General features: G+C 58.0%; 1 pseudogene; it reads right to left on the minus strand.

The window, feature by feature from the left end:
• Window positions 1-3,921: 3,921 nt before the first annotated feature.
• LOC105548424 lies at window positions 3,922-10,912 on the minus strand (annotated as a pseudogene).
• Between the last annotated feature and the right edge of the window lie 1,755 nt (window positions 10,913-12,667).

Raw genomic sequence — 12,667 nt, forward strand, 5'->3', positions numbered from 1 at the left:
CCAGCCTGCCTCCCTGCGGGCCCAGCGCGGCGGATTCCTCGGGAGGTGGGAGGCGGCGGCCCTATGGATGCTTTCAAATCAGGATGTGTGAGGCGCATTCAGGAGCGGCGGTGGGAGGCGGCTGAGGGCTCTCCATGAGTGAGCAAAGGCGAGCGAGGTCTGGCTGCTGGGACCGACGCCTGGGACACTCCCTTAACTGCCGTCGCGGGCGCCTGGAAATGGCTGTGCGGACAACCCCTTCCCATCCCCTCGCCAAGGTCGCCGGGATGGCACTGCGGCCCAGGAAGCCTCGTCCCCGGCCTACCTCGCGCAACACCCTCTCGGTGACACCGCCTGCTCTGGTCTGAAACAGCAGGCCCAGCGTCACCGACCTTCGGGAGGTGGGGGCTGAGCACACCACCCTGAGAAGAGGCAGCTTCCAGGAGAGTCTGGCAGGTCACATGCCTCCCCTTTGGAGGGAACAGAGGGCACTGCTTGCAGCAGCCCCCACCTGCCCACCCAGAGCCCAGTTGTACCCCATGGAGGAAAGGAGGCCTGGGGAGACAGGAGAGCTCGGGCCCACCCAGCCAAAGTAAGGAGGACCAGAGCCCTGATGCCTGCCCCAGGGGCCTCCCGCAGAGCCTGCCCATGAGTCTCTCCCAAGATGTCTGGACCTCCCTAGACAGCCTCCAAGGAGAGCAGTGTTAATGGTTTGCCATGTCCGTTGTCCATGCAGGGATGGAGAGCAGCAGCACCTGCCTGGCGGAACACACAGTGACACTCAGTCATTGCTTAGGAGGCCTGCCCGTAAGAACCAAGCCTGATCTCACCACGACCAAGGCCAACCCCACTGCCAGGTTAGGGCTGCCTGTCTTGGTAGAAACTTTCTGAGTCTAGAATGAGCCGGGCAGATGAGGCTCTGGGCCCTCTCTCACCTGGGAGTCCCACTCCTCCCTCCTACCCCGTCAGCAACCCTGCCAGTGACGGGGGACAGAGAGACCCCTGACTTCTGCTCCAAGAACCAATGGAAGGTCAAGCAGCCCGGAGATGAAGCCAGTATGTCACAAAGGAAGAACCAAGACCAGTCTCAGAGACAGCATCCTGGTTAAGTCCTGCCTAAAGCCCACCCTACCTGCAGACCGTTATTCCAAGAGCTAATAAACCCCGTTACTATTTAAAAGAAAAACAAACGAACAAAGACCAGCAGCAGCAACTGCAGCCTCTCAGCCGAACTGATAGAAGGAGGAGGGTGGAGTAGCTGGGCTCCTATAGCCACGGGGTGTGTCTGCTCCGATGGGCGTGCTGGCCCCGTGGCCCCAGAAACCTCAGGTTTGTTGGAGCCCAGCATCTGCTGAGCTGCTGCTGGGATTAGACATGAGACGGGGATGCCACGCTGGGCCGCAGTGCCCCCTCTCTTCCCAGGACCCGGGACACTTGTGCGGGTGATGCATGCCAGGCCTGGGGTCCACAGACGCAAGGAGGGATCTGCTGCCTGGCAGCCGGCTGGGAGGCAGCTCTGGGAACAGAGGATGTGAAGTGTGGCCTCAGCAGTGTTGGGATCAGGGCTGGGAGGCCAACACATGGGTGTCTGGGAGGGTCCCGAGGGTGGGGTCTCTGAGGGTGACATGATGAACTGGACATAGTCCCTGACCTCGCCAAGTGGGTGAACAAGACAGGTGAACAAATGGTCAGGTCTCTGTAGGGCACACTTGTCCACACTGCATGAGGTGGTCATTCCTGAAAGTCACCCCCAGCCATCTAGGTGAGCATGTTGGGAGCCTGTCCAAGGGACCCTGAGGCCTATGAGGGATGAGCAGCAGCAGACCAGGAATTCTGGAGGATGTGGGGCTCAGGGCAAGGTGCAGAGGCTGGGCAGCCCCACGGATGTACCTGCTAAGGGACATGCCCCCCGCAAACCCCTGGAACAAATCAACCAGAGACACAAATGGAGAGCCATCTGGCTGGCAGGGCCCCCGGAGGGTCCTGGCACAGCCTCGTGCTATGGCCTCTCCACAGACCTGTGTTCACAGACTCCCTGCACCACTTACCCTGCCAGCCGGCCACCTGCCCTCCACCCCACTGTGTGGCTTCTGGGAGGGGACAAGCCCCATTCCAGGTGCTCTGACCCACCAAGAAAGTGGGGACCTGCCTCTCATCCTCAAGAAAGATGACCTGGGAGGAGCTTTGGGAAAGAAAATTGCCGAGGAGGAACAGATACCCCTTCCTGTCTATGTCCCCCAGAGCAACAGACACCCCTTCCTGTCTGTATCCCCCCGAGCAACAGACACCCCTTCCTGTCTGTGTCCCCCCGAGCAACAGACACCCCTTCCTGTCTGGGTGCCCCCAATCAGCTTCCCAACCTCGCCAGGGCCTTTACCGCCACCCCCTCTTCTCCCAAGGAGGCATTTCCTTGTCCACCCCCAGCTGGGATTTCTATGGTTGTCTTTGTCTCAGTCACTGGTCAGGGAACCTGCCTGTTTATTCACCAGCCAGTGATGTTACTCAGTCGTCCCCATGGCAACAGCCCTGGGAGTCCTGCCCCCTCCCAGGGAACTGCCCAGAACCTGTCCCTGCCCTCTCCAGGCCTCTGCTGGGAGCCCAGACAGAGGGAGAGGCAGAGGGCAGGGCGGGGACAGAGGCCCGCCGCCCGCCTGAGGATGCTGGGGCTGTCCAGGGAGCCGCCCACCGCACGTCATCCTGGGTCCTGTGGGTGGGCTGGAGGCCGGCCGTGGGCGCAGCAGAGCCCCACCCACGGGCTGGGGGAGGTGGCCTGGTCAAGGCTGGATGGAGGTGGGCCTCCTCTCGGGCTTGGCTTGGCCAGGTTCAGTGCCAGCTGGCCCTGCCCTCCCACCCAGGCCTCCCCGAGACCACCCTCCGGAGCTGCTCTGGGGCCAGGGGCTACCTGCCAACCCCACGCTGCCCCACCCCAACTGTCCTCCGGGCCTGTGCCCCTGCCAAGCCCCAACTGCCGCTCCAGCTGCCACAGCCAACTGTCGACCGGTCTCCATTCCAAGCGCCTGCTCACCCCCAATCGTCCTTCCAAAATGCTGCTGCCAACTGCCAGCCCCCTTCCTTCCTGAGCCCTGGCTCCTACCACCACTCCGGGCCACCACACCAGGGATCTGCATTCCAGACCTTCCCTCAGGACAGAGGCCAGGCCACACCTGCCGTGTGCCCGGTGGGATGGGATGTGGTGGGGGAGGCACTGAAGGTCTGAGACCTGAGGCGTCAGCACAGAAGGGCAGAGCAGGCGATGGGGCCAAGCCCTAGCAGACAGAAGGCAAGGGGCAGGGAGAGCACAGGCTGAGCAGGGGAAGGCGAGAGGGCAGGGCAGCCCATCCTCAGTGCCAGGGGCCACGCCAGGCCCAGCACAGGGGTGGGAAGATTGCCAGAGTACAGCCCGAGCAGGCCCTGGGAGCTGCAGGGCGGAGCTGGGCTTTCCCTCAGAGGGTCTGTGAACAGCTTGGCCTGACCACAGACCCCGAGAGGGTCCTCCCAGCCATGTCGGGGGGAACTGGCCCCTCCCCACCAGCACTGCACAGCTCGGGGTGGAGTCAGCCCCCAGGCCTCAGCTGTCCCAGGCCAGCCTGGACTCCTTCCTGCTTCACCACCTGGCACGCGGGGCCGGCCTGAGTCCCTTTAGGTTCCAACGTGTGGCCTCTCAGTCCCAGCCCTGGCCTTGCTGCCCCTTCCCTCCTTGGAGCTTTCTTTCTACATTCATCCCAGTGGTCCCTGATCCTCACCTCCAACATGAGATCCCCCATATCCCCCAGCCTGTGAGACCCTATCCCTCAAATCCCTCAAACACAGCAGGTGCCCGCAAGTTGCCTCGCCAGGCCTAGGGGAGGCACTGCTGCCCTTGCGGGTCAGACCTGGGGCTGTAATTCCATCCCAGGCTCTGGACCAGCCGGTCAGCACCAGGAGGTGATGGGGGCTGGGGCCTCAGTCCCGGCTGAAGGGACACAGCTGCTCCCCAGGGGCCTCCGGCCTCTGAGGGCTCGCGTTGCAGAGGCGGGTGATGGCTCTGCAGATAGCCACAGCAGGTGAAATGGACACCTGGCTTTCCCTGGTGTCCCCTCCAGGAGCTGCTACTGGGCAGTCCGCCTTCCAGGATAGGACAGTGGGGCAGGCACAGGGAGCCATGTCAGCCTATCGGTCGGGCTGGCCCTGGAGGTAGGGAAAGACGGATGCGTTTGCTGAGCACCTATGGCGTGCCGGGAATCTTCCTACTTGGGGAACAGGGCGGGGAAGGACTCTCCCAGGGTCACCTGGCCCACCTCCGGTGCTGGGGCCTGGGAAGGAGAGAGAAGGGAGGTGGCTGTGGCCCCTCCCCTCCCACCAGAGGGGGTCTGCTGGGGTTCCCTTGGTGGAGATGCAGAGGCCCCAGCCCTGCACAAGGCCAGCCTGTTGCCTCAGCCTCGTTCACTCACTCACTCACTCGTAGGGCAACATTCACAGATCATGGAACCTGTTGCACGCCAGGACGTGCTAGGTCTGGAGAGCCAGACAAAACCCTTTGTATTGCAGGAGTAGGGAGTCGGTGACAGGTCAGCAAATTCATAAACGAGCTCTTCTGAGATAAAAAGGAACTGGAGACGGGCCCCTTGGGGACGTGGCTGGTGCTGGGGCAGAGCAGGAAAAGGCAAGCTGAGTTCCTGGCCATGGCGGGGACGACACGGGACAGGAGGGCCAGGCCCACGGGCCATGGCGGGGACGACACGGGGCAGGAGGGCCAGGCCCACGGGCCATGGCGGGGACGACACGGGGCAGGAGGGCCAGGCCCACAGGCACGGGGGCCCCAGGGAAGAGAACAGCAGAACCATGCCATGCTGGCTTATGACCCCAAGCTGGGGCATGTGCTGATATAAAAAATAATAACAATTACATGCAAGAAATACACCAACCTGCCCTACAAAAGAAATCCAAGTAATACCTGTAGGTTCCAGGAGCAGAGGTTACCCCTATGCACACACCAGGAGTGAGGACTGGGTCTAGGGACTCCTTTCCAAAGAGCAGAGTCAAGACAGGCAAAGAGGAACTCAGCCGAGGAGACGACTGGCAGGCACCGCTTTGGCTAGGTGACCAGGTGACCATCGCCAAGCAATCGTGCGGAGGTCCCGCAGCTCTGATAAGATGTGATGCGAAGAGCACCTCACCTCTGTGAAATTCTTCCCAAACTCAAAACCTCAGTCTACTCCTGAGAAAGTGCATGAGACAAACCCAAACTGAGGGGCTTTCTTTTGTTGTACTTGTTTTTGTTTTTGAGACAGAGTCTTGCTCTGTCACCCAGGCTGGAGTGTAGTGGCAAGATCTCGGCTCACTGCAACATCCACCTCTTGGGTTCAAGCGATTCTCCTGCCTCAGCCTCCTGAGTAGCTGGGATTACAGGCACCTGCCACCACACCTGGCTATTTTTCGTATTTTTAGTAGAAATGGATTTTTAGTAACCAGACCATGTTGGCCAGGCTGGTTTTGAACTCCTGACCTCAAATGATCTGCCTGCCTCAGCCTCTTGAAGTACTGGGATTACAGGCATGAGTCACCATGCCTGGACACAAACCGAGGGACTTTCTACAAAAACACCTTGTCGGTGATCCTCAAAGGTCACCAAGAACAAGGAAATCTGAGAAACTGTCAGACAGGAGAGCCTGAGGAGATGGGACAGCTCTAAGCATTGTGGCACCCAATGAGGCCCTGGAGCCGAAGAAGGCCATCGATGGCAGGACTGGTAGACTTCGAATAAAATCCGCTCTGCGGTGGAGATCAACAGATCCCAATGTGGGCTTCCTAAAGCACCCAGCAACACAGGATGACGACGTCAGGAAGACAGAGGTTTTGTGATGGGTGCATAGGACTGTCTGTGCTTTGCAGTGTCACACGTTCTATTGTCCAGGCTGGAGTGCAGCGGCGCGATCTCAACTCACTGCAACCTCCACCTCCCGGGTTCAAGTGATTCTCCTGCCTCAGCCTCCTGAGCACCTGGGATTACAGGTGCTCACCACCATGTCCAGTTAATTTTATTTATTTATTTATTTATTTATTTATTTATTTATTTATTTATTTTGATGGAGTCTCGCTCTGTCGCCCAGGCTGGAGTGCAGTGGCATGATCCCGGCTTACTGCAACCTCCACCTCCTGGGTTCAAGCAATTCTCCTGCCTCAGCCTCCCGAGTAGCTGGGATTACAGGTGCCCGCCACCACGCCCAGCTCATTTTTGTATTTTTAGTAGAGATGAGGTTTCACCATCTTGGCCATGCTGGTCCTGAACTCCTGACCTCATGATCCACCCGCCTTGGCCTCCCAAAGTACTGGGATTACAGGCGTGAGACTGTGTGCCTGGCCAATTTTTTTATTTTTAGTAGACACAGAGTTTCACCATGTTAGCCAGGCTGGTCTCAAACTCCTGACCTCAAGTGATCCACCCACCTCGGTCTCCCACAGTGCCAGAATGACATGCATGAGCCACCTCGGTCTCCCACAGTGCCGGGGTGACGGGTGTGAGCCACCGCACCCCTCCTGCACTATGTCGCCTACTTTCTGAAATCTAAAATTATTCCAAAATAAAGTTTATTTTTTAAAAAGGAAAAAAAATACAAAACCAAACAGTCAAAGAAAACCACCTTCTTTTGGCCCTGGCGTTGGGAGTTAAGCAGCCTCTCCAGGCCTATCTCAGCCGAGATGCTCATTTTTGGCTGCAGAATTCGGGAGTTCCGGGTGCTCCTGGTTCTGCCCAGCTTGGAAGCACACACAGGCCACGGGGACCACAGAACCTCCAAGCTGAGTCCGGGTGTGCCCCGTGAGGAAGGAAGGTTGGTCCCCACGTTCATGTGAACCTGTGTGTTGCGAGCTGTGAACCCTCACATTGCAGAGGAGCCAGAACCCTGTGCTGAGAGACTTCCACAAAGCTCAGCCTGGCGTTGGCCTGCGGGAGCCTCATCCCTAAAGGTGATTCCAGCTCTGTGCTGCGTCTTTGCTCAAGATGACAAAATGCTACCAAAATGCAAAGTGCAGACGCAATCCCAATGCAAACTTTCCACAGCTAAACCACTTTCCATATTTTCCACTCAGCCCTTCTGTGATTTTCCATTTTTCTCCAGCACCTTTTGGGTTACCCCTTCGTTACTTCCCCATACCCTTTTTTTTCCTTTTCTGTTCTCGCTTTAAAAACCTGGGTTGGCCCGGTGCAGTGGGTCACGCCTGTAATCCCAGCACTTTGGGAGGCTGAGGCAGGCAGATCATGAGGTCAGGAGTTTGAGATCAGCCTGGCCAACATGGGGAAACTCCGTCTCTACTAAAAAATACAAAAATTAGCCAGGCGAGGTGGCGGGCGCCTGTAGTCCCAGCTACTCGGGAGGCTGAGGCAGGAGAATTGCTTGAACCCGGGAGGCGGAGCTCGCAGTGAGCTGAGATCGCACCACTTCACTCCAGCCTGGGGGACAGAGCGAGACCCCGTCTCAAAAAAAAAAAAAATACTGCAGTCTTCCCCCACGCCGCAGTCTGAGTAAAACCCGTCTTTCCGCTGTCGGGTGTCCGGGGTTGGGTCTCATTCCGGGTCCCACGCTTCTGCCTGCGTCTCAGTCGCGTGTTCGTGCTGCTGCCCGCGTGGGCTTGATCACGTGTGTCTGTGGATGCTGACTGTGTGTGCCTGCGTGCGCCCATGTGTGGTGGGCCTGTGTGCTGCTGGCGCTAACCATGTCTGTGAGTGTGTCGTGTTCACTGCAGTGCACCTTCCGACGTCATCTGCCAGCCACATCCCGTTCTGGACACTGGGCAAAATATTGTCCTGCCCTTCAGGGGCCTGTCCTACCAAGGGTGAGCTGTGCGCCAAGTCTCAGGACGGAAGGCAAGGTGCCCTCTGGAGGGAGGTGGGGCTCTGGGAAGCTTCCTGGGGGCTGGGGCCATGGAGATGTGGGGCCATGGGGAGGGCCCAGCCTGAGCTGGACAGGGTTGGGCCAAGCCCTGAGCAGGTGCACGAGGAGTACAGATGAGGCTCAAAGGCCTTGCTGGGACCGTGGGGAATGAGCCATTTTCTAAGAATTTGCTGCCAAGCCAGGGCTTCTGGGCTTTTCCGTGGGCTGAAGATGCTATTAGGACTGTATTTATTTATTTATTTATTTATTTATTTATTTATTTATTTATTTTGAGAAGGAGTTTCGCTCTTGTTGCTCAGGCCAATGGCACGATCTCGGCTCACCGCAACCTCCGCCTCCCAGGTTCAAGCGATTCTCCTCCCTCAACCTCCCAAGTAGCTGGGATTACAGGCACCCGCCACCACGCTCAGCTAATTTTTTTTTGTATTCTTAGTAGAGATGAGGTTTCACCATGTTGGCCAGGCTGGTCTTAAACTCCTGACCTCAGGTGATCTGCCCGCCTTGGCCTCCCAAAGTGCTGGGATTACAGGCGTGAGCCACCACACCCAGCGTATTTATTTATTTATTTATTTATTTTATGTTTTGAGACGGAGTCTTGCTCTGTTGCCAGATTGGAGTGCAGTGGTGCGATCTCGGCTCACTGCAACCTCTGCCTTCCGGGTTCAAGCGATTCTCCTGCCTCAGCCTCCCAAGTAGCTGGGACTATAGGCACGTGCCACCACACCCAGCTAATTTTTGTATTTTTAGTGGAAACAGGGTTTCACCGTGTTGGCCAGGATGGTCTGGATCTCTTGACCTCATGATATGCCTGCCTTGGCCTCCCAAAGTCCTGGGATTACAGGCGTAAGCCATCACACCCAGCCCCTTGTTTATTTTTTGAGACAGAGTCTCACTCTGTTGCCCAGGGTGGAATACAGTAGCGTGACCTCAGCTCACTGTAACCTCCACCTCCTGGGTTCAAAGTGATTCTCGTGCCTCAGCCTCCTGAGTAGCTGGGATTACAGGGGCACATCACCATGCCCGGCTGATTTTTATATTTTTGGTAGAAACAGGGTTTCACCATGTTGGTCAGGCTGGTCTTGAACCTCTGACCTCAGGTGATCTGCCTGCCTCAGCCTCCCAAAGTGCTGGGATTACAGGTGGGAGCCACCGCGCCCGGCTGCTTTAGGACTTCAGAATGAGAGAACAGACTTGATCTAATAATGATTAGTCAGATACATTTTTAGGATGTAGGGCCGATGTGCCCTGGGATTGTATGGAAGTTGGAGATGGGAGAGAAGTCAAAGGAGGGCTGACATCTCTTCACAGGCAATGTGGGTGGTGGCAGATGGTTCATGGCACAGGAAGCGGAGGGGTGTGGACATGGTACCCGGGCTGGAGGAGAGAGGCCAGGGCTGCAGGTGTATCCTGAGGGGAGGAGGCTGGGGAAGTCCCTGGAGGAAGCCAGAGGGAGCAGAGCCGTGACCCCCGGGGTTCACAGAGGCTGGGTCGGGGAGCCATGCAGTGGTGAGGGGACCTCAGAGCACTGCTTCCTCTTCCCTGTTTGGGGTTTCAGAGGTCCCTTGTGCAGGGGCTGGGGCAGAGCCCCATCCTTAGGACACCTAGGCCCCAAGTGGACTTCTACAAGCTGCTTCCAGGGGATAGAGACAGAGCACCCAGTCCAGATTATAGCTTGACCCAGGGCTCTGTCCTGACCTTGTTTGGGGTTTGGGACAGCAGAATCTGTGCTCTGGGCTTCTGGGTCCCCATCAAACTGGAACAAGGTGACCTGCAGCCCCAGTCAGGTAAGACTAGCCCATTCTCCTGCACAGTTCTGGCTAAAGCCTCCACCCCCAAGAAGGTGATATTCCCTCCCCAGATGTCCCACACAGCTCGGACTCTGGGGTGCCTTCCAGATTAGCACAGTCTGATGGAAGAAGCAAACATCTGAAATGAAAATAGAACACCTGTGGGCTGGGCGCGGTGGCTCACACCTGCAATCCCAGCACTTTGGGAGGTTGAGCACAGGAGTACAAGACCAGCCTGGGCAAGATGGTGAGACCCGGTCTTTACAAAAAATATAAAAATTAGCTGGGTGTGGTGGCACATGCCTGTGGTCCCAGCTTCTTGGGAGGCTGAGGTGGGAGGATCACTTGAGCCAGGTGGTTGAGATTGCAGTGAGCTGAGATTGCACCACTGTGCTCCAGCCTGGGCGACAGAGCAAGACCCTGTCTCAAATAACAAAAAAACAGGAGAACACCACCTCTCTCTCCCTGCTGCCCACCCACCTGCTCGGATGGCCTTGGCTCCACCTCTGACCTGTACCTGTGTATGCCTCATGAAACGACAATCCCAGGCCTGCACACCCTGCTTCTGTCGAGAGAGGTGGCCAGCCTAGCCACTGTTTGTGGCCCGCTTGGCCACAGCCTCAACCTCTCCCACCAGTCTGGCTGTACCACCCACATTGCTGCCCAGCTCCTTCCCCACTCTGGGCTTTGCACCTGCCCTTCCGTCAGCCTGAAACACCCCTCCTGCCCACCTGGTGAATCCCAGCATCCCAGAAGATTCACCTCCAGCCCCAGCTCCAGGCCATCATGACACAGCCCTCCCCTCCTGCCTCAGGATCCCACAGGCCCAGCTCCCAGCCCTGCCTGCACTTTCGTCTTTCCCCTTCCCCTCAAAAATAGCCCAGGGCCTCTGCAAGTGAAAAGGGTGGGATGGAGGGAAGAGAGCAGGAGGCATCCTGGCTGCCCAGCCGAGGGCTGGTTCCCCAGGTCCCATGCCAGTGCTCCAAGGCCAACCAGCCTGGCTCCAGCATGGTGAGCCCCACATCTGCAGCCCCACTTGTGTGTGCCCCTGAGTCCTGAGGGCTCTGGAGCTGTCCTGGCTAGAACTGGAGTTACCACCCACTGTGGGGCAGGGTCTCAGCTGCTCTGAGCACCAGGCTGCACCAGGAGCACTCGCCTCATGGAGCGAAGGCCCGGAAGCACTGCCTTTCTTGTGGGCATCGCTACCCTAAGTGGGTTGGCAATGATGAGGAGGCACCGAGGGCCACTCCCTGGCTGTGAGCTGTGCTTGCACATCTTGGATGCCCTGTGGGCACTTCCTTCCTGTTGGAATTTGGGCTCAGGTTTATCCCTGGCTGCTTCTGGGAACCCTGGGGGCTAAAGGACCCTGCAAGACGGCTGGGTTGGAGGAAAGGGGCTTGCCTGGTCCTGGGAGCTGGGCAGATATGTGGGTGGCGAGCAAAAATTGGGAGGGCTTCTCATCTGGGCCCCCTGCCCGAGGGTCCGTCCTGGTACAGGATCAGGTAGCATCAAAGGGAACACCTAGGACGAGGGACTGGAGGGGGACTGGGGCCTTGGCCAGGGCCTTGTGGGGAGTGCCCTGCCCAGGGGTGGGGCTGCAGGAAGGAGAGGCCACTCTACCTGAGTTGGCCGCCCCTGCCTCATGGCCCCCGACCCAGGGTGCCCAGAGCTGCCTTCTTCTGGAGGCCCTGCTGCTTAGGGGCTGGTGTGCACCACCTAGAGCTGGGTTCTGTAGCCTCCACTGCCACAGGCTGGGCGGGCTCTGGCTCCTCCTCCCTTGGGGGGTCCTGGTGCCGGGGTGGTTTTGAAAACCAGAGACTGGAGGCCTTATCAGACCACAGGTTTTCCTGAGGAAGGAAGGGTGGGTGTGGGCCTCCGGGATGGGCGCCTCCTCTGGGTGTGCCCAGCCTGGTGGAGGGCGCACATGCACTGCCCATCCCTCCTGGGGGACCCCAGTCCAAGGCCCTGCCCCACCAGAGACAAGCAGACTGCAAAGGCTGGACCCGGTAGGGTGTGGGTCCAGGGCTCAGGCCTGGGGTGGGGTGTGAACTCCCTGAAATCACAGCAGATGCCAGCATCCTCCGGGAGAGCCTGCCTGGCTCCCCCAGCTGAGGCTCAGAGGAATTTGCGGCCAGTTCACTGGCAGTTCCGCTCCTAGGGATGTGCCCAGTGAGAATCTATACTTGGGTTCACCAAAAAACAAGCAAGAATGTTCCAAGTGACCCTTTTCATAATAGCCCCAACCTGGAAAACCCAAATGCCCATCAATGCTGGGTGTGGCCTGTCATCCAGGGGATAGTGACTGTAGCCAGGAGGAGCCACCCGGGCTTCCTCCACGGCCTCCGCATCAGACAGCGGGAAGCAGAGGCCAGAAACGCAGGCAGAGCTGGTGCCCAGCATCGATTAGGTTCAGGAACAGGCAGGACTAGTGCAGGTGGATGGGGTCCATGAATGATGGCCTCTGGGACATTGGCCAGCAGGGCCTTAGGGGCCTCCTGGTTTTGGCAACGTCCTGTTTTCTTCATCCAGGTGCTGGTGACAAGAGGCGTTCGGTCTGTGGAAATTCAGGAAGCCACATGCTTAGGATGGGTATGCTTTTCTGCCTGTATGTGAAACTTCTGTGATGCTTTTCTGCCTGTATGTGAAACTTCAATAAAAAGTTTCACACACAGGTCAGGCACAGTGGCTCACGCCTGTAATCTCAGCACTTTGGGAGGCCAAGGCAGGCGGATCACGAGGTCAGGAGATCAAGACCATCCTGGCTAACACAGTGAAACCCCATCTCTACTAAAAATACAAAAAATTAGTTAGGCGAGGTGGCGGGCGCCTGTAGTCTCAGCTACTTGGGAGGTTGAGGCAGGAGAATGGCGTGAACCCGGGAGGTGGAGCTTGTAGTGAGCCGAGATCCGGCCACTGCACTCCAGCCTGGGCGACAGAGCGAGACTCCGTCTCAAAACAAAACAACAAAAAAAGAGTTTCACACACAGGCCAGGCACAGTGGCTCACGCCTGTAATCCCAGCACTTTGGGA

Source organism: Mandrillus leucophaeus, unplaced genomic scaffold (assembly GCF_000951045.1).
Source record: "Mandrillus leucophaeus isolate KB7577 unplaced genomic scaffold, Mleu.le_1.0 Scaffold41, whole genome shotgun sequence".
Lineage (NCBI taxonomy): Eukaryota > Metazoa > Chordata > Mammalia > Primates > Cercopithecidae > Mandrillus > Mandrillus leucophaeus.